Source organism: Patiria miniata, unplaced genomic scaffold (genome assembly GCF_015706575.1).
Source record: "Patiria miniata isolate m_02_andy unplaced genomic scaffold, ASM1570657v1 HiC_scaffold_29, whole genome shotgun sequence".
Lineage (NCBI taxonomy): Eukaryota > Metazoa > Echinodermata > Asteroidea > Valvatida > Asterinidae > Patiria > Patiria miniata.
Genome location: NW_024037068.1, coordinates 9,948,756 through 9,968,477, shown reverse-complemented (window position 1 = coordinate 9,968,477; position 19,722 = coordinate 9,948,756).

Here is a 19,722-nt window from a genome sequence, read left to right as displayed (position 1 = left end):
GAAGTGATTGCCTCTAACTGAGTTAATTCTCGGAGGAGAATCATAGGTTTGCATTGTAATTCTTATCCAAGGCAAACAACAAAATTTGAAAAATCTTAAGGGAAAAAATTATCTTAAGGGACAAAATAATGTCTGAAGACCCTCGACAGGGTGGTGCCCTAGCCTGATACACATTGCTGCTTGGTTCATTTTTTTTTTACACAGAGAAATACGTCAGACTCAAAACCTTGGTCGGATGCTAGTGGAACACAAAAACTGTCCAAGGGCGGATCCGGGGGGGGCCAAAGGGGGCCATGGCCCCCCCAAAACGAAACCAATTTTTTTTTTTTTAATGTGACATCGCAATAAAGGCAGGCAATGAGTACACCACCATCGTTTCCTCAAAATAAATTGGTTAAAGTGGTCAGAAATTGCCTCAGATCGCACCACAGAGCATCTAGAATCCAAAAATTTTTCGGGGCCCTTAAGCGGGCCCCGAACCCCACGCCGTAATTTTCTAGACCCACTTTTTTGGGGGACCACAATTTTTTTGGGCCCCCCAAAAAATTGTGTTCTGGATCCGCCCTTGAAACTGTCCCGTGTGGCCCAGTTTGATAAATCTCAACTCGCTGTGTGTGCCATTTACATGATAATAAGTAGGAAAATAGAACGATGTGTGAGCTGGCGGATGCCGGTACGTACGTAAGCGGCGACACTGCGGACGTAATCAACCGTTAAACGATTATGACTGCTGGCCGAATACAACCCGCGCGCGCCACAACTCAAGCAAGGCGAATCATTTTAAACTGCTGTGCTGGAAGATGCACCGTAGCCTGTCAGGACAGAAATTGCAATTTTCATTATCCCCTTGACTGCGATTCCGCAAAACAGGAGGCAAAGGGGGATCTATTTCCTAAATAAATATAGCGAGTGCCTTCTCGCAGCGCCATTGTAAGGGTTGCAGGGCAAGCGGAGTATATGCCAACCCCTCGACGGGTCTGTTAAGGCACATCTCTCGTAAATCTAATATTCCGCACAGTCCTTCTTGATAAAATGAACACGCTGTCGACACCACAGGACCTGTTTTGAATGAACTTCACGCGGGGTTCAATCACACTTTCTGTACTGTCGCTGCCTTCTGGCTACACACGCATCTGCAAAGATGTTCTGAACACCGCGTGAATGGCGGCAACATTTTTGTCTTTACTTGTGTGATGGACTGCGAAAAAAGAAAGATGTTCATGACACGGCTAGTAGGCAAACATTGGTCAATGTGGCTGTGAAAAGTACCATCACGAAATGGAACACGCTACAAGAGTGAAGGCGACAGGTTAATTACGCCACACGGGATATTCGCGCCCCGCTACATCACAGGCGCCTAATCCAAACACGCGCCGTATGTTACGAACATAATCGCCTCGTGAAATTGGTTACGGAAAGGGGCGGCAACACTTGCACTGATGGCTAAACAAAACAGGGGCTTCGCCTGTCAGTGTAAATTTTGCTGTCTGTTCATGACGAAAGTTGTGTCAGTTTCATTCTTGTATGGTAACAATTCATTGAGCTGTTTTCAGAAACGATGTGGTCTGTGCCACTTGAAGCAAAAGGTATATTGTGTACAGCAAAAACAACTACCGGAATTGAAAATGCGATTTGACGCTTTATTTTGCACGATGGAGAGTAAAACATGAAAGTTACACCAAAAAAACCAAATTTATAGTGACTTTTTTTTCTAAAGTACATGTTGAGCTGGTTTGATAAACAGATGTTGAGCTGGTTTGATGAACAACGTTTCGGTCAATTTGCTCCGACCGTCGTTAGGAAAATACCTAAACTCCATCGAAAGTTAGGGCGGGGTGGGCTGGGGTGGAGGTGGGGGACCGGTACACAATCTGAGCATAGTGGTTCTTCTCTAAATCACCCTGAGAGGTATTCACCTCAAAACGTTGTATCCGCATGTTTATCCCAAGTCGCCAAAGAATTACAGCTGACGCTTTGAACGACCGGCCGATTGGCGAGTTGCTTTCTTGTTCATTTGATTGGTTGGTCGCATGCTCCAATGATTGAGGGTGGATCGATTGAATGCCGATTTAGCGATGGAACGACCGATCAATTGAACCATTGATTTACTGACAGAGTAAATGATTAAAAGACTGATGAATGGGCGCATGTCCACGCTGGCGGCGGAGCGCTTCAATCCCTCGTTGAACTTGCGCCTAACCTTATTTGTCGATCCCTCTAAAGGGTGCAGACCTGTAAATAGGCCCAAAATTCATGCCCTCGAATTTTTCGGTATTAGAGCATTTTGAGGTCCGTGAACTTGATAATTTGTAAAAAAAAAAATAAAAAATAAAGAAGGGTGGAAACCGTGCAAAGGACTGCGAGCTCCTATTTCTGTGAAATTTGGATGAAATTAGGCCCTAAAGTGTTTTTTTTTGCAAGGGAGCTTAGGCGCCCATTTTCGAAATTGCGATGGGCTTCAAGACTGCTTTTAGGGGTGATCATCTTTGGATGGAATTTTCTCCCAAAGTCATTGGTTAACTCCCCAAAAATTGAAAGGAAAATGGAAGATGATGAAATTTGATGTGTGTCTCAAACACCTTGGAGAGTTGTGAGTACTTTTTAATAATTTTGGGAAGCGCGCGTAATTATCACTAAGGTATATGGCAGTCTATTTACTGGGCTGCAACCAAAATCACCAATTCAAAAGGGCACACAGTGAGAAGGGTCCAGTCCCTCGATTGTTGAATAAACTCTTCCTCTTCAAGTTTGTAGAAAAACACGAAGGCTCGATCAAGTTAACTTTTTCCCCGTGTTTGTCTTTGTTGTTTTGATACCTGTCTTCAATTCATGTCAAAGCGAGAGTTAATGAAATCAAAAACTGTATTCAACTGAAATGGAAGACAGTGGGGATCTTTTTTCTCCGTGCCGTTCAAAATGCTGAGATGATTGAATCGTGCTCCGGACCCTACTAACGGGCAGGCTCTGTGATACTGATGACGTCTTGAACCACACACAGCATTTCTTTTGTTCCGGTTTGCCAATCAACAATGGTTGCCCTTTTCAAATATATAACAAAATCTAATATTGGATACAAAAACGGGCGCAATTCAAATTCAGTTATTACAGGAGAAAATGAACAGACGTGCCTATTCTAAATTAAGGACATTTTTTTTGGTACAGACCAATCCGGGTTTGCTATCACTTCTATAATGAAGGCCCCCATTAATGGCGAAAACACTGTGCTAGCTATTGTTCTGATAATCAAGTGGCAGTTGCTTTGTATACAAAGTGTACAGTGATCACTTTGCCCATTTCGTCTATACTCAGTGACTCAGTCAGTCAGAAACTCAGTCAGTCAGTTTCGCAGCCATATGACGGTAGGCTTGCCCTCTGGGTCCGGGTCCAGCCCCCCCCGATCCTCCCCCCCCCCCCCCAAACAAAAATCGAAATCGTCCACTGCACTCTAAACACAACACACTGACTGCTGCTTTCTCTACGCGTACGAGCCAAAAAGAAAGTGACCCGGATTATTATTTTGTTTAACTTTATCGAATTTGATACGCCAATGAAGTACGTCTTAAGAGCATCCTCTTCCACTCATCTGAAAGAATGAATTAATGAAATTGAGCCATGCTATCAAAAGCTGTACATGTGTTACTAAAAGAACCCAATTTTATAGCCATCCATGGAATGCCATTGCAAGCTATATAGAGAGCTGAGTGAGAATTACAGATTACACAAAGGCATTCAATTGCGAATGAGGTTTCAATCATTTGAGTCAAAACTAAAACATCATTTTTACTGTCAGATTGTGTTTTAAATATGAGGAATAAGTCAACAGTTTTTTTTTCTCTAAAATATTAGTGGCGATTTTTAAAGTTTAGTTCATTCATGGAGGTGGGAAGACGTCCATGTTTCATTGTGTTAATTGGGTATTTATCAGCTCGTGGCGGTAAATTATCAGTGGTGGACAGCTGAATTCTGTGATCTTTATATTGAAATGATCATAACGTTCGGGAATAGAGTAAGTAAATTACGTGACATTTTCAGTTACTAGTCAATAACATGCTCTTTATCCATATGTTGTTTTTATGAAATGGAGCGTGCCGCACATTTTTTGATATTTTTTTCTAATTCGTCACTTTCTTTTTGACTCATCCTGTAGTAGGCCTACTTACTTGAGAATCAACTGGGTAGTCGCTATACATAAACACACGCCGATCGTTACGGCTTTCGAAAAGATTACCATGTACGGCAGATTTTCCATTCATTTAATAATCCTGACAAGAAATATACTCAGCAGCTGTCCCTAATTTCCCAGCTTAGTTTTCAAATTATTTAATCAATTGCGCTTTTAATTAATAGCGGACCTTTGCAAGGTTAATTATTTCGGCCCTATATACAGGGTGTCCCAATAAACAATGTGCATGAAGAAATCGCTGATTTTCTCAAAAGTTGGTCAGACTAGCTAATCAAATTTTATAGCATTTTCAAGCCTATGGTCCCGTTTATAATAATTGGTGAAAAAAATCAAGAACATCTATTAATCCAACGATGCAAACCACAGATATCTGTATATTTCGACCTGCACAATGTAATTTCCACACTTAGTATTTGCTTGTATACAGCGCGTGTCCCAATAAACATTGTGCATGAAGAAGTCGCTGATTTGCTCAAAAGGCGGACAAACTATAGCTAAATCAAATTTTCTATTATTTTAAAGCCTTTGGTCTTGTTCATAATTGGTGAAAATATATAGAAAATCCATCAATGCAAACCAGGGATATCGTTGATTTTGTAAGGCTGTATTATTTTCCTCCTGCACAATTAGAATCCTGTTAAAAAAACGTCAAAAGGGTCTACAACGTTGACGCTCGAGTAATTTGCAATTAGAGCAGTAAGCACGTGCTTTTGAATAATCTTCTTCGATGAACAATCAAATAAACACCCTCTAGCTCTGCTGTTTCTTCTTTTATTTATTTACAAATGAAATCTTTCTACATAAAGGCCATGCAGTATTTCAAGCACTGCGTAACCGTGCACACACCAAAAACCCAATAATTGCTATATACAAGTGTCGGGGATTGGATAGGTCGATACACAACTTGGTTGAGGACTGTGTTTACCGTGACTGTTTATTCCTCAACAATATTTTAATACACATTGATTGATTGAACTGGTTACAGCGAACAGCGAACTGAGACAAAGATGAAATGGAATGAACTGAAATAGACTAGAATAGAAATGGAAATGGAACAGAAATGGAATTGAAACAGAAAGAGGAACTGCTAATGGAGCAGCACTTATATACTGGTGGAAACAGGAAGTCTGGGGAATAAGAAAGGGGCCGTATCATAAGTCCGACGCCTCATAGGTCCGACGCCTCATAAGTCCGAAATTTCGGACTTATGAGGCGTCGGACTTATGAGGCATACAATTTATTAATTCCGCTTCATAGATCCGACGCCTCATAAGTCCGACGCCTCATAAGTCCGACAAATTAAACGCCTCGTTTTTACGTTGTCGGACTAATGAGGCGTCGGACTTATGAGGCGTCGGACCTATGAGGCGTCGGACTTATGAGGCGTCGGACCTTTGAGGCGTCGGAGTAATGGGCCTTTATTTGGTTAGGGGATGCGATTTTGTCGGACTTATGAGGCGTCGGACCTATGAGGCGTCGGACTTATGAGCGGACCCCATAAGAAATACTTAAGAATGGGGAAACTTAGTCATATCGTGGTTTCCTTGAGTCTCAGAAAAATGACTAGGAATGAGTAGGCCTAATATAGTTCCTTAAAACAATGATCTTGAAAGTAACTTGGTTGTTCTAAGAAACTGACCAAAGACTTGTGCGTGTGGGCAGTGAAAGTCATTTGCTCTGAATAAAAGTATGGGGACTACACATTGCATGGGCACTGTGTGGGTGTATGTGTATACAAGGAAAACGATGAGTAATTCAGGAGAATTAATCATTAAAAAGTTCAAAAGGAACATTGATAATTAAAATGTGATAATTAACTGCAAATTAAGACGAATTGATAATTAAGAATTGATAATCTGAAAACGATATCCACAAGCAACTACTAAGTGTGGAAATTACATTGTGCAGGTCGAAAAATACATAGCCTTACCAAATCAAAGATAGCTCTGGTTTGCATGGTTGGAATTTCTTGATTTTTTCGCTAATTATAAACAAGACCATGGGCTTGAAAAAGCTATAAAATTTGATTAGCTAGTCTGACCAACTTTTGAGAAAATCCGCGATTTCTTCGTGCACAATGTTTATTAGGACACCCTGTATATACGTTGTGTTACCAGACTTCAAAAACCCCATACACGTCGGCGAGTCAAACGAACACCGGTGGACGGCATATCAATTGGGCCAACAAATTATCGGCCTGCCCTATGGCTCTCATGCATAAAATAGATAAAACAATTGTCGGTATTGGTCCACGCGCTCTATCACAATACACTCCGGCTATATCTGGTAAATGAATTCAAACCGATGCAGAATATGGGCCGGTAACCTCGATCTCAGGGTCTACTTTCAACCTCAAGACAATAGTAGGCCCTGGCAGGGTAAGTTTTTTCCTGTACTCTGATTCGATCCCGCAATGGCAAGTAATAAGTTTCCATCTTGTACTAGGTGATTTTTTTTTATTTCCGACGTTTATTACGTGTGTTTTATGTGAATTATGATGTCCAATTCTCCGTAAAAAAATAAATAAAAAAACTTCCCCTTTGTAACTTTCTTATAATCATTTTGAGTGTGACACTGAATTTTGGATGGGTATAGATTATCACATCGGCACATTGAAAGAATTTATTTATTTTTATTTATTTATTCTGGTTTATTATTAAAAACAAAATATATTGTACACAACAGCATAAATGCTGACAATTACAACGTTTACAGAATCACACGAGTTTTCCAATCTAACGCCACGACGACTTTAGTTTTTGTACCTACTGGTCCAGTACCAAGGGCGAGAGAGCAGCTAACGGGAGCGTACTGCTCGACGCCCTTGGGGACGAGGTTGTCTCATGGCTCCACATTTCGTATTCTGTTAGCAAAAGGGCACTCACACGGGTGCAGCGTTTGTATCGCACCGCGCGGGACGGGATCAAAGGAGGCCGTCTACTCGGTGAAAGAATTAAGTCCCGCGGGGACAGCCACGCAGGACAAACACAGAAGGTGCAAGGCCCGTAAATGACAACACCATATCCCCTATGCAATACCGAAAGGTGCAATTCTTGCTAACCATTAGGCATGTAAATCGAGGTTTGTATTCCATCCATGATGCTTATATATTCTTCGGTTTCGGTAAATGAAGTTACATTCGATCTCTTGCTAGACAAAATTTGCAATGCATGAACGTTTCAAATTAACAAACTATCATTATTCAGGTGCAGTTGTTCGCAATGTGAACCCAAAGCATGAACCTGAGACCAGAGCTATTTACTATAATTACACCAATGAGCAATTTAGAATGCAGCTTTAAATGCTTTATGTTATTCATTATTCGGGTCATGACCGTGAGACCTTGAATTATACATTCAAATTGAGTTAGTAAACAGCGAACGGTTATTGGCTAACCATGCGTAATGGGTGAAGTGCTTACGTCATACTATCGCGTTTAAAACGCCATGTCACACTGAACTACTAGTAGCCAGGCATGCACACACATGCAGAAGTTTACATAAATTAAGGTTATTGTTTTGTTTTCTTTTTTTTTTGTTCAAATGAAAAAGCTCTGGCTATGCACTTCAATTTGCTTAATTTGGCTGATATATCTGTCGATATGTCCTCTAAGAAATAGAGATTGTGCATGTAAAACAAATATTCTGAACTTTTACAAAAAGTTAATAAAAGGGAATGTTAATGTGTCCTCGTGAAGAGAAAAAAAGTCTTTTTAATAGTGAGACATTTCCCACTTTGTAATTTTTTTTGCCCGAATGTCACACTCACGTTTCCGTATATGCCTACTTTGCCTGCGGCATGCATGTCCATCTCCCCCTCTAGTCCTTCAGCGATAGTGAACACGTCTTCTATTTTAAATTCTCCTGCCCATATTGTAACAAATCACAGACCGTTAATTGCCCGTGACGACCCATTCTGCACGCTCGGCATTTTCCGGCTGGAAGAGAGACAAGCATGCCTATCTAGATCTCCGCAGTGCTTAGATTTGAAGTATGCCGTGCCTGTATGTGACCTACCGTGATTTACCATTTGCAGATTCGCTGTCGCTTCAGTCTCACAATAGACACGCTTAAACATGGCATTTCATGGTCGTCCGTCTTTATATTGCATGGGAACTGGCGATGCGCCAATTGACTTATTGTCGGGCCAATAAGGCCGCTGTTACATGTAGGCTAGTAACGACGCCACACTAGGGGGAATACATAAACAGACAAGAATCGAAAGCTGTTGACGTAAGTTCACATATTGCTACACTAAGCTGAAATATTACATTTTCACAATCTTAGGCCTACATTTTAAGATTAATGTAAAGTAAGTAACATGCTAAAAAAAACACACCAAAAAACAACAACAACAACAACCACCGGGATTTGTTCTAGTCTGTACACGTACCTAGAGTAGTTTCCCGGTCCCTCCATTGTCATTCGGACTTCGAATGTGGGGACCGGTAGCAGGTAACAGATTAGGAATACATTAGGAGGATTTAGGCCTATGCAGGACTAGCGCATGTCTGATTACAAAATCACAACGACATTGGGCCGAATTCATAAAAACTAGCAATTGCTTTTTTCTAGGCTTTTGCTTTAATACATCTTCATACATAAGAATAAGCAGTTGCTAGCAAGCAAAAGCAAAAGCTTGTTTCTTGCAAGCAAATGCCACCTGGATTAGCAATTGTCTAAAAACGTATACATAACAACAACCTTTTGCTTGTGTTATTCAGCAATTGCTTGTAGTGTTACAAGATCCCCACATGGTAGCTTGACCTCTCGCTTGTTAGTGATAGAATTCATCATGTTTATGCCCGTTATGATTAGTTTTGTTGCCTAAACTTACTTTAGAACTGTATATATAATGTAGATCGCGTACGGTGTTGAAAATTCAAAATTGCATATTAGAGAACGGTTCAAAGATGTCTTTGTCTTATTAAGTACATATGTATGTTTCATTTTGGACAGATTTGTCATGATTAAAGTAGTGTTAAGTGAACACAAAAAGTTGATGTATAAAGTGATGCAACTGCTCTTTATTTCTGCGGAATACAGATTAAGCTACAAATGTTGGGTAGGACTTTAATATTCAGTAAGATAGAATGGTAAAAGCAACAATACTTGATCAAATCATTTCTTGACCTGTGCTTTCATGTTGGCAACCTTCTTCGATATTTGCTTGTCATCCATGTTTTTCCCGGTGTTTGTAGCAATTGTTGCTTTGGCATCCTGAAGTGCCGTCTATTTCTTTTCCTTGCTACTTGGTAGTTGAGATTTGTCTGATAGCACAGGGTGTTTTTGGATGATTTTGACCAAAACTGCACTCACTTGTTGATCACATTTGACAGCAGTTTGATCATCACTCTGTGCACCAATTTTGGAAATTGTGTGGGAAAAGCAAACCTGCTTCTATAAAAAAGCTTCACATTTACGCATGCCTCATCGCACATGAATAGCGCTTTATTAAGGACCTGCAAGCAATTGCTGGGCTAGTAATTGCTAATAAGCAGAGGCACCGAGCAAAAGCAAAAGTTCATCAAGCAGAAGCCTAAGCAAAAGCAATTGCTTAAAAACGTATAAATAACCATTTGCTTTGACTAGTTGCTTTTTCTCAAGCTAGCCCAGCAATTGCTTATAGGTTCTATAAAGCGCTATTCATGTGGGATGAGGCATGCGTAAATCTTTTTTTATAGAAGCAGATTAGCTTTACCCACACAATTTCCAAAATGGCTGCATGGTCAAACTGTTGTCAAATATGATCAACAAGTGAGTGCAGTTTTGGTCAAAATCATCCAAAAACACCCTGTGCTGTAAGACAAATTTCAACTACCAAGTAGCAAGGAAAAGAAACAGAGGGCACTTCAGGATGCCAAAAACAATTGCTACAAACACCGGGAAAAACATGGATGACAAACAAATATGGAAGAAGGTTGCCAACATGAAAGCTCAGGTCAAGAAGAAAACGGACGGAAATGAAATGGGTAAATCGTATGATCAATCTGTGTTCCTGTCTTCGACGCACTGAAGGTATTAGACCAGTAAATAAACTTCCATAGACCCCAATGGTAAATGCTCCCACTTCAAAAATTCTGGAAAAATACTCACAACTCTCCAAGGTGTTCGAGACACACATCAAATTAAAGCTTATTTCATCATCTTTCATTTTCTTTTCAATTTTTGGGGGGGTCAACTAAAAATAGTCCTGAAGCCCATCGCCATTTTGAAAAATGATGCCTACACTCCATTGCAAAATAGAGCGCTTTTAGGGTCCAAATTACATCCAAATTACACAGAACTGCAAGCTCCCAGTCCTGTGCACGGCTTCCACCCATATTTTTTACAAACCCTCAAGTTCATGGCCCACAGCATACTCAAATACTGAAGATTTTGAGGGCATGCAAATCGTGATTTGGCCGGCGTAGGCAATTTCGGTCTGCATCCTGAAAGGGCAAGAAAACCCTACCATAAACAAAATGGCTTCCGCATTTTCAGCGCGAGTTTGTTCCTCCATTTGCGCTTCTGCCGATGCCCGCTTTAGGGTTTGTATTTTTTTCTACTAAAGGTCTTCTTTTTTCACTTTAATTTTACATTTGTTAGAAATGATTTGATCAAGTATTGTTGCTTTTACCATTCTATCTTACTGAATATTAAAGTCCCACCCAACATTTGTAGCTAAATCTATATTCCACAGAAATAAAGAGCATTTGCATCACTTTATACATCAACTTTTTGTGTTCACTCAGCACTACTTTAATCATGACAAATCTGTCCAAAATGAAACATACAAATAAGACAAAGACATCTTTGAACCATTCTCAAATGCAATTTTGAATTTTCAATACCGTACTCGATCTACATTATATATACAGTTCTAAAGTAAGTTAAGGCAACAAAACTAATCATATCGGGCATAAACATGATGGAATCGTCTCTGATATCTGTAATATCACTCACAAGCGAGAGGTCAAGCTACCATGTGGGGGATCTTGTAACACTACAAGTAATTGCTGAATAACACAAGCAAAAGGTTGTTGTTATGTATACGTTTTTAGGCAAGTGCTAATCCAGGTGGCATTTGCTTACAAGAAACAAGCTTTTGCTTTTGCTTAAAACTAGAAACTTTTTGCTTGCTAGCAACTGCTTATTTTTATATATGAAGATGTAAGCAAAAGCCTAGAAAAAGCAATTGCTAGTTTTTATGAATTCGGCCCAATGTTAGCGCGGAAGCAGCCAATTGCAAGATGGCGAAAAGGCTACTGAGTCTGTGATGAGCTTCGATTTTCGCTGAATTCGAAAGTGTCTCTGGCAATGTAACTATCTATTAAGAGATGGGTACTACTTTTCAGTATTTGAAATCTATGCAGTTGAAATGCTTGAAACATTTCTTCGTGAAGACACTACTGATTTTGCCCACTGGTTTTGGTAATAGTCAGCTTTTTTGATAGCCATTAACTGTTCAAATGTCATCAATAAGCAAAGCCGTAAACATCATTTTCAAAAATACAAAACCGTGCTGTGTACGCGCAGATGTGATCCAATCAAAGGCTTTAAATGGGAACCAGCTACCGGTTCCCCTATTATGGGAGCGGGAACCAGTCTAGTACCGATACAGCGCCCTCATTCGCCCCAATATGGCTAACTCGCTATTTGCTTGGAAACACCACATTAAGCAGAGCAAAGACGCATTATAGACATGTGTGGCATCATAAAACGTAACTAATACTTAGTTTGCTCAAGATTTAAAAAAAAATGTAAACGATCTAGTACAAGGGTGAGAAGACAAGAAGTGGGAGCGTACTACTCGACACGAGGTTGCATAACTTCAACCAAAGGTCACTGGGAGGATTTTTATTTACTTTTTGCAGATTACTAACTCACAACTTTTCGGTTTTTTGTGTGTGGACCTTTTGCAACGATTTAACAAAACAGCTTTTATTCACGATAAACGCATAATGTAGGTGATATGCTTTTACACCCCTGAGGCGTCTTCGCTATTCGAACGTGTATGGTGTGACTATATATCAATGACACAGATGGAAAAATGATATCTTCCAAAAGCCGCACAATTTCAAAGCATTTGAAAAGGATGGCCTCGCCAATACCAATACAGCCATGCAGAATCGATATTGATACAAACTAGAACAAATGTTGGGCCCCATTGCAGATCAAATAAAGAAAACCCACGCAATGTGTTACGAGACACAGCCAACTGTGAGATAATACCAAAATGTCAGTCGATCGATAATATATACCATGCTGTATAGAGATGTGTTTATTTTTGCCCCGTCGCAGATAATTGATTCTCCACACAAAAATAAATAGTTCCTTGTAAAACAAAACAATCAAACAAAAACTCGTTTACCCAATATTTAATTGGACCGTAACATTTGCTTCAAAAAGCATCCCAGGAAAGAATTGTTCATGATAAACTGAAGCCGTGCTAAAGGATTTGCTGAAGCTAATGCGGCATTGTAGATTCGATGCTCGGAATCGGTACTCGAAATCGGTGCTCGGAATTGAATCAATTGCTATACTGCCAACAACGGCAACACCATTTTGTTTATCAGCAGGCCTATTTATGTTCACTTCAATTTTCAAGGGGCAGTTGTCAACGCTTCAAAATGCAAATGTTGCTCATTAATGGCTCTCAGAAAGGTTTGTAAGGCATATATACTAACCACAAGGGTGTTCTCACCATGACCAATGCAAGTCGAAATTTTGTATTTTGTTCTCGCATTGGAATCAATCAAAGCGATCTAAATGGCTCTCTGGGGATGGGTTTGCAATTATCGCCAATACAAGAAAATGGTGGTCATTAATCATTCACATAAGCATGCGATTTTCACTCGATAAAGCCGACCAGCCGTGTTTTGTTTGAATTGAGGCAGTTGGGGGGAAATGGTGTAAAAAGCGAAAACGAAACATGAGCTTCACGCTGGCAAATTAAGGCAGCTGATTGTTCGGTGCAACTTCAGTAATTTTCGCTTTGATGACACGGCAGGTTTCCGTACGAGTCTACGACATGTGAAGAGCAGAAATGAACTATGTACAAACGAGCGGGACAAAACCCTGTTCTTTAGAAGAAAGAAGAGAAAGGTTACAAACCGAAACCCACACGCACTCAAAATCGAACTGTTGAACGAAGTGTGAGCCACATCCTCGATTTTTGAACTGATAAACCAAAAACTGTTCGTGAGCTGGCAATGTGAACCATACGAAAGATATAGGAACAACAAAAACCCGACGCTTAAAACGGTTAAACTATCTATTTGCCCTTGGCAAGCGACAGCATGGTCATTAAAACTTTGCCATTATATAACTTTATCATTATAGGGCTACAAAGCTGTATTAGATGGTGAAAATATTTCCCCCTCTTACTTCTGCAATATACGTACGACTTACAACTCGTAAGTGCGCCTTGCAACTCGTACGTCAGACTTATAACTCGTACCTACGACTTTAAAACCCAAACGAACTTGTATAGTATAACCCGTGCATTCGACCTGCAGCTCTCGTATACGTTCGGGTTATAATTTACAAGGCGTACGTACGGGTGGGTAATAAGACATAGGTACGTTTTATAAGTCGTACTTACGGTTATAGGTCGTACGTACGAGTTATAAGTAAGCTATGACGTACGAGTTATCGTATCGTATACGAGTATGATACGAGTTATAAGTCTGACGTATGAGTACTAAGTCGTACAGTTATAAGTCGTAGATACGAGTACGGTAAGCCTGGGAATTTTTTACCACCATGTCCCTTAATACAGCTTCGTATAGGACAGCCAGATTGGTGAAGTGGCAATCATCTTCTCCATTCACCCCTACGACCCCGGTGTCAATCTAACTCATGGAGGCATGCACATTGGGTTTACATGTGCAGTGACCTGATCCTTGGAAGGAAAAAGGCCCATCTTGAAATCTAATCATGTCTTTATCGTCACATCTCTCTCTGCTTTTCTACAAACCTCAGAGCTCTAATAAACTTCCCGCGCACCTGTTCAGGGACCCTCGGTTTCATTACCAAGATAACAATTACAATTAAAAAAACCACATTATAAAAAAATGAGGTTGAAGCATTCTAAATATACAAACGATTAAACGACTGAAATTCTCCAATTTGCCTATAATGATATGATAAATTCATTAAAATGTAAATCGAAGTCACGTTCTTTCAATCGCCTACAGTGCTCATTTAATTAACACTGACTGGATGTAGCAACAGTGATTGAGCAACATAAAACGCTGAATATAACTTTAATTATCTGATACTATTGACGGAAACTCTTGCACGGGGCAAAGTGTGTACTGTTAAATGTCAAGTTCTGAAATTTCCCTTATCGCATAAAAACCTATTGAAATCTTTTCTGAGTGACGTATCTGATAAATGCGCCGACGGTGTCGAAAAAGTGCTAATACCTTTCACCGAATTTCCGTGAGTGACAGCTTTTTAATTTTTTTCTCGGAAAAAAAGGAAATAATAGTTTCGGAACCGAAATCACCGACAATTTGTTTCCCCATACAGATGACCTGTGATAATGAATTCGCTATTGAATGACTGATATAGACAGTGAATCATCTCCGTATGTTAATGATACTGTGGTCATTACTATAAGGATTTGTTTTAAATCTGTGTGTTTTATTTACAAATTGACGGAGTAAGTGATCTCACGTTTAGCCCTTTTTTGGCTTACAACTTGCATGGATCCCGATCTTGTTTTGCGAAATAACCAGAGTTTCGATTGATGTGCAGTGAGCGTTGGCCTACTGCATGACGTGCAGCAAGCGCTTAATTGATGGTTAATTGGTCAGAAATCGTCAAATAGTGTGGTATTTTGTCAAATTTCTTCTTGTCTGTATAACCACAATACCTCATACAATCAAAAGATTGGTTTCTTAACGTGTAGTGGTCGTTGGACTTGAATATAATTGTGTCATGATTTGCAAAACCAAACAAGAAATACAGAAGTCCTTACAGTTGTCATGGCAACCATTCCTTCACGGCTGATTGGGTTTAAATTAATTTGTCCCACACATCTGACGACTATTATATAGCACCTGTCCCACACAATAATTATAATTTTGGTGTCTGTAGGAAAAAAAAAACTATTAGACATATGTGTTCCAGTTAAAACAAAAGCAGAATATAAGCCTTCCCCTTTAAAAAAAAAAAAAGGAAAAATGCTGGTACATGTAGGTAACGGATGATTGATTAGCGCAAAGAACATTTACTGGCACGTGATGCACAGCCCAGCAGAATTTTATGGCCCATATTGAACGCAGAAGATGGTTTTGTTTCCCCAGCTTTTCTTTTAAATTAGAAAACAGGCCCGATATTGGATACGGTTCACCCCTTGAAATTCTCCCGTACACCAGATGTAGGCGTACAAAAGTTACAGAGACCAAGGATATAGTTGGTATTGGATACCCCGAGTAGAGTTACGATATAGCAAAACTGAAGCAGTTTTACAGACATGTAAATATGCGGAACTGCACTGCGGGGTAAAAGATACGGGTCCTTGCATATCTTTGACTTGTGTAAAATTTTGACTTATGTAATTTTCAGAGTTAGCAAATATTAAGCTTTGATATTACATGATACAGAATTTTCTCATATTTAGAATCCTTCAAAACATTAACTTTTAGGCCTATATAAAATGTAAGTTTTTTATGCTAAATTATGTTAAACTACATTCTTTTTTAATGCACACACACAGCTGAATTTAGAATATAAATAACATACATCATGACTATAATCCAACCTCACCGAGTTGCTTTGAGCCGCAACTGAAAAAAGGAAGAAAATCTAATGGTGCGTTGCGCGATGAACAATATAAAGGACCCATTCGAGGTGATATCTTCACTGTCACAAAAAGCCCAAGTATACATGTACATGTATCGCATTAGTATTTAGCGAGCAATGAAACATTTTACATACTTCGTGTGCGCAAGCATTTTAACGGCACCGCATACATTTTAACCAGAAACGATAGCCAATCAATTATTCAAATCGCTTTCGATGTGACAATTTTCCACTTACTGCGATAAACGGCAGCAATGTCTCTTACCTTCAGCTGCTTGACAGAATCTCTCCAAGTCTCCGCGTGAAGCAGCTCACCGTTGAGCGATCCGAGTGAACCGCCGAACACCACCGGCAGATTCGGCCAAGCCCACTTGATACTTCTTCCCGTATGTAATTTCACACGTCCGTTACATGATGGTCCAAGTAAAATTCCCGTCCCCAGTTTTATACAAACACCTGGGTCCAGCTATTAATAAAGCGCACAGCTCGGGTTTGAAGCCTCAATCATCCAGTGCAAAAAGAAGATTCTTCGTCGTCCACTGCGTGTGTGCAGACACAGAGCGTCGATACTATGTGGGTCAGAGAATTAATATAATGGAATCAGGGAAGGTGAAGTATTAGGCGTACTCTCACACCGTGCCCAAATCACCAGCACATTTCGCTTGTCATTATGATTCCTTGCGGTGCATACTGAGTTCGCACGTACGATACGCTCACACTCGCCTCCAGAGATACCCGCATCTGCGCTGATGAAGCATCAACGTGCGCATTGTACGTGCATTATTTCTCAGCTCGTACAGCTCGATCAAGGTCCGCGGTTTTTTTTTTATTACCAGTCTGCCATGACTACAGGTATATAAGTATGGCCACTGCCTCTGTTTTACTGGTTGTCATTCCAGGAAATTGTGACAGGTCGGCTATCCTGAGCTATGCAGGGGCGTAAGCCAGACTACAAACGACCAGCGAGTTGAACCTTTTGGATGCATGTACCGGGATATATCTCAATAATTATTCAAGTTGAACTATAAATGAAAGCTGCAGACTGCTGACAGATGTTACCAGCACAACTAGTGACATGAATTTTAAACGAATTCTCTTTCACCTGGTGTGAATCACTGTAGAAAATTACCATTTCGTACACAATATTTATGAGGGTTCACACGCTTCAAGCCAGTGGGGGTACCGGCGGGAGAATGTCGAACGACCCATCCTACCTAAATTCGACATGAGGTCCACTTTTTGTTTTAGCATCCGAAAGAAAACTAAATTAAAAAGTCTTTCATGTGTTATGGAACTATTTTGTTACGCAGGCGATCCGATATTTTGGATTAATTACAGTTCAGCGGACTATAAATTTAATGGCGCGGCCGTTGAAATTTAATGGCAATCAGCCTGACTCGGGACAACATCTCACCATGTCTTCGCTATTTTTCTTGTAAGTTCTAGTTGATATTAAATATGTTTAAGATTGCATTTTATTTCCGAAGTTTCTTTATTTTAGTTGTCACTGTAGGCTATCCCGGGGCAAAAGAGTGCTTGGATATTGTGTGTAATTTTGATTTACATTGTCTTCTGACAACTTTGTCACCATAAAATACCAGGATAATTATGCAAAAAAAATGAAAAAGAAAGGCACCTTTGGTGATGGTGAGTTTTGCATTTGCTTTGAAATAAAAAAACAATTGATAATTTTTTGTGAGAAGTATCGTCCACCTGTAGACAGGGCTGGTCGCCATTTCTGTTTAGGATACAAAAATCGCAGATAAGGTGATTTAGACGACATTTTATTTTATCATAATTACATGTATTTTGCACCGGGAAAATTTAAAGGGGTATTGCGGCTTGGAATCCCGAAACTTTCATGTTTTGTATTGTTTACTTATACTTTTCGAAATTTATGAAACATGAAGTGAAGGATATATGAAACATTATTTTAGCTCGCTTTAAGTGTATCAAAATGTCCAAACGGTTTACAGTAAAGTTTATAATAAAGAAATGAAAAATAATAAACGAAGTAGTGTGATTTTGTCTGTTCTCCTAGCAGAAATTTCCAGTGCAATTAGAATGTTTTTCCAATCAAAATATTTTCTGAAACTGAAAGTGATGCGAGCAAGTTACCACGTACTTTTCCACTCCTTCGTATTTCATTAACAGAGGGCGCTATGACGCTTTAGGGGTCAAATTCTCACGTAGGGTCCGCTGTACTAATTCAAGCCCCATTGAAAACAGTGTAAAATCAACAAAGTTCAGGGCCAAATAACATGCAAGCCAACATCACTGGGGTTTCAAAAAAAAAAAATTACTGTCTTGTCTTTCATCTTTTCATTTTTCCCCCCAATTTTAGGTACATTAGCTAATTACATTTTTAAATATTCACACCCAAACAAAATCAACTCCGAGGTGATTTTGTTTGGGTGTGAATCACTTTTCGGCGAAAAGTGATAGTTCCCAAGCCTGCATGTAGCCATTTCACAAGCGGCATCCTTCCACTTTCACAGGCGAATAGGACCCATTTTTTTATCCGTAATTTTATCAAGCCTGCCCTCAGATGGAAGCCCAAAAACCAGGGAGTTGATCTTTGGGTATATTTACACAATTCCACCGTTTTTAAAGCCAAACGGTACCCGTTTTCAAAAGAAATTGTGGGGGCACTTTTTATGCTAATGACTCGCGTAGAAATTCTCACTTGAATTAGTTCAGTGCACCCTGTATCTGACTGTAACTGATCACCATGTACTATGTACCGGGATCTTGAACGGAAGCGTTAAAATTGCCAGCCAACCGAACTGCAGAGCTGATGAAATTTAGCGCACACATATGCGTCATCGACCATAGGTACATGAGGAGAATAGGAATTTCAACATCGATAAGCAAAGCCCTATTTTAAGACAAACTTAATATTGTGTGCGCTGGGGTAGCCTGTAAAATCATTACATAAATGACACCATATCAGCCAAAGTGCTCCCGATCCCCGCCTACGTTTTGTTCTTAAATTTCTGCATCCTTGTGTCTGAGTCAACTGGGTCTTGAAAAGGGGATGTGTGTGTGTGTGTGTGTGGGGGGGGGGGGGGGGGGGGGGGGGGGGGGGGGGGGTTACTCAAGGGGTCTTATCTTATAGGGGATGCATTCAATGGGTATTTAACAATAATAAGCTCATTTTGTCTGCCCAACCTTCTAAGCGGTGCCTAAGGGGGAGGGATACATCTGGGCCCAGAAATCAGGAGGAAGGGGGTGGGGAGGTATTAACCCCCATGCCCAACACGGCCAATTCACATGGGCGTCGCGAGGGGGGGGGGGGGGGGGCAAGGGGCGCTCCCCCCCCCGGAAAAGCAAAAATGTCCCTGCCCCCCTCTAAAACTGATAAATCGAGAATTTGTTGAGAAATACAAGATTTTTTTGGGAAAAATATGTTTCCCCCCCCCCTAGAAAAAATCCTGGCGACGACGCCCATGGGCCCAGACTCTTAGTTACGCCACCGCCAATAGTGCCTTCGTTTCCTCATTATCACGAAAAAGTCTTCATGCGCACCCTGGAGTGTGCTTTATGCATTTTATTGGACTTCACTCCAATTCGATATGGCAGTGTGAAAATCATGAAAACGCGTACATTTTCAATTTGAAAAAAAAAAAGTTGAGACGGGCTCAAAAATGTACACATTGCAGTAGTTTTGAAAAAGACTGAAGTTTTCGGAACGCACCGCTTAATAAATTACCCAGCGGAATAAAAAATAAAGCAAATTTTATG